The sequence below is a fragment of the Peromyscus maniculatus genome, chromosome 21 (genome assembly GCF_049852395.1).
Source record: "Peromyscus maniculatus bairdii isolate BWxNUB_F1_BW_parent chromosome 21, HU_Pman_BW_mat_3.1, whole genome shotgun sequence".
NCBI classification, from domain to species: Eukaryota; Metazoa; Chordata; class Mammalia; order Rodentia; family Cricetidae; genus Peromyscus; species Peromyscus maniculatus.
In genome coordinates, this window is record NC_134872.1 from 71,451,043 (window position 1) to 71,454,102 (window position 3,060).

A 3,060-nucleotide genomic window follows, 5' to 3' on the forward strand; every position below is an offset into this window, starting at 1 on the left:
CCTTGAGCTGTTTTCCTTTTGAACCTGTGATGGTTTTGATAAGAACAGCACCCATATGCTTGAATCCCCAGTTGGTGGGACTATTTGGAAAGGATTAGGAGGTATGGCCTTGGTGGAGGAGGTGTGTCACTGGGGGGCTTTGATGTTTCAAATCCAGACAATTTCCAATTGGTTCTCTCTGCCTACTGCTTGTGGATCAAGACACAAGCTCCTGTTCCAGCTTGCTGTCATGCTCCCCGCTGTGATGGCCATGGACTCTAACTCTCTGGAACCGTGAGCATCAAATTAAGTGCTTTAGTTTATGAGTTGTCTTGGCGATGGTGTCTTATCATAGCAATAGAAAAGTAACTAAGACAGAACCCCCATTACCTTTGTAGTGAATGTTAATCATTTAACAAGTATTTTACCTAAAGTATTTTGTCTTTCTGAGTAAAAACAGATGAATAACCATCCTTAATATATTATGATGTAGCATAGTAAGATGATCTGTAAACTTCAGTATGTCTTTGTCAGCCTTGAAGCCGTCATTTTAAGTGTTTAGAGTTGTCTCTTACATAGGTATGGGTTAAGAGATGGACCTTGAAAAACTTGTTTATTTTATTTATTTTTAAAGAGACAGTAGTGATAAAAAATTCTTAAAATGCTATATTTATATATGTGCTCATAAATATCCTTCTAATAAAGAATTTATTATTTCAGATGAGTGCAATTATCCAATAGGAAAAATTGTACCACGAAGCAGAAACAATCATCTAATTATAGCCTCAACCAAAAGGAACCATGTTGTAGAGTCAGAATTGACTCTACAGACAAGGATCAAGGCGATAAGGTCTTGACCACAACTGTTAAGATTATGTCTAATCTTGTCTTTAATTTTTTAATTTAAAATCGAAAACTCACATTAATTATCTCAAAGAGAGAGTTAGAGCCATTAGCCAGCCTTCCTTGTTCTGCTTAAGCAGTAAGATTGATTTCATATTCTTCCTTTGAGCTTTGTCATTTTTCTGTTCCTTCTCTTTAATTGGCATACTGGACATGAGGCCAAGCTCGGAAACCATTTGTTAACAATCAGTCATAAAAGTAACTAAAGTCAGGAATGTGGCCCGCTATAAAGGGTCAGAGAAAGGTGTTCATATCGGTGGTGGTGGTGGGGAAGCCTCCAGTCCATCTCAAGGCAGGGCAGGCAGCACCTGCTGAGGGCCTAATAATCCTCAAGATGGCCACTTTGACGCAGCACACTACAGTAAGGGGCATGACATTCATGCAGCTTTTACCCCCAGCAGAGGCACCCTCCGGGAGCTGGCTGAGCTGGTCTAGGGCTTCTGGCAATCTTCTTTGGGAAACTGCACTGTGGGGCTGTCTACCTGTTCCTGAGGTGTGATCAGCCTGGTGGCTGAGCTCACAGAACCCTCCATCACAGAAGTGAGCATGTCCAGGTACTGCCTTGCTGCTAAGTGTGGATACATTACATGGATCCTTGACACTTAGGGACTTGTCTAGAACTTGGGTCACCTATGCCATATTCTAGGTCATTCTAGAATTCATCATCAGAGCTGTATGCACCTTGAAGGACGACACTTCAGTCTCAGGAGATGCCATGTGGAGCCAGTTCACACTTTCATTCCTCTTGCGGATGGCATTTTCAGCATGCTCAGGGGCACACTCCCAATTTTTCTGCTGAAGGGCATTTCACTTTGCCTTGCTTAGCCTTGGAGTCCTTCTGTGCCTTCTCCGGTAGCATCTCCCAGTGCTTCACTGTTAAATTCAACTCGGACAGGGTATCATCATCCATGGCCAGTCAGTCAGGGTGGTGCAGAGTAGGAGGTGGCTTGGATCTGCTGTGCCCATTGTGGTTATTTGACCCAATTCACTTGCCATACATAGTTCATAATGCAGAATAAGAAACCCTCCAGGCAAAACATTTTAGTTCCCATAGTCCTCTAGCCTGCTCTTCCAGCTTTGATTCTTCCTCTCTTTTCCAATCCCACAACTCTTCTGTAAAAGGCTCCTGCCCTACTTTGCCCTTTGCATGGGTCTAGCAGAGATAAAGGGCTAAGCTCTTTAACCAATTCAGGTGATATCATTGGTAAAGGGTGTGACTCTCTGTACCTGTGTGCCATCTCATTGAGGAGGTGGGGATGAGGGACCACTGAAAGTAAGCACTTAGCAGTCTGTCTTCAACTTCACCAAGGTAACAGTAACTAACCATGTATGTCTATTTGAGGCCAAAGAAACACCATCCACAAAGGAACTAATGGACGATATGGATCATCCAAGGAGCTTAATAAGAGCAAGTTCCAAAAAGGGAACTTTGGAAGACCTAGAGCTTGGGCTACACATGCAGAACCCTCACTCCCAACCCTCAAGGCCTGAGGCATACTTTGCAGAGGAGAACTCTGATGAGCTGGGTTTGCCAGTGCATGGAGTGACATTTAACAACAGGATGATAAAGGAGCATAGTACATGCACAGGTTCTCAAGCATGCTTGCCAGTCTTCCAGCTAGGTGTAGGGAATGGGTATGGGGGTGAGTGGATACATACAGCCTAGCAATAAAACTCTCAGCTTCCTTTGCTGCTATTTGTGATTTTCCAGGAAAGATTTGCAGGGGGTGGGATCTAGCTACTGATTGAGAGGGAACCAGTGAGAAACAAGAGGCCAGGCTGGACACCTTGAGTGCTTTGGGAGCAGGGGTGGGACCTGTTCTATAGTCTCCCACTCTATAAAATCCTTTGCAACTAGATGTCTGTGAGCCGAAATCATCCTTTTCTCTTGGTCGACTCACCTATCTCAGGTGTTTTGTCTCATGAATGGAAAATTTGTGAACATGTATAATGAGCAAGCCCACGAAGTGCTCAAGGGATGCTGATGCTGGCTGCTGCCCTGTTCATTCAGTCCTCATGTTGACCCACAGACATCTGCTCTTAGACACTGTCCTTATATCTGTGGCAAAAAATTTTTTTTAATTAAAAGTTTATTTGAAGCTGCAGTCCATTGCAGCAGGAAGTCAGGGCAGGAGGATGGGGCAGCTGGTCACATTGCATCAGTAAAGGTGGGTATTC

General features: G+C 43.9%; 1 pseudogene; it reads right to left on the reverse strand.

Annotated features, from left to right (window-relative positions):
- Window positions 1–1,116: 1,116 nt before the first annotated feature.
- Window positions 1,117–1,792, reverse strand: LOC121824652 (charged multivesicular body protein 1a pseudogene; annotated as a pseudogene).
- Window positions 1,793–3,060: the final 1,268 nt, after the last annotated feature.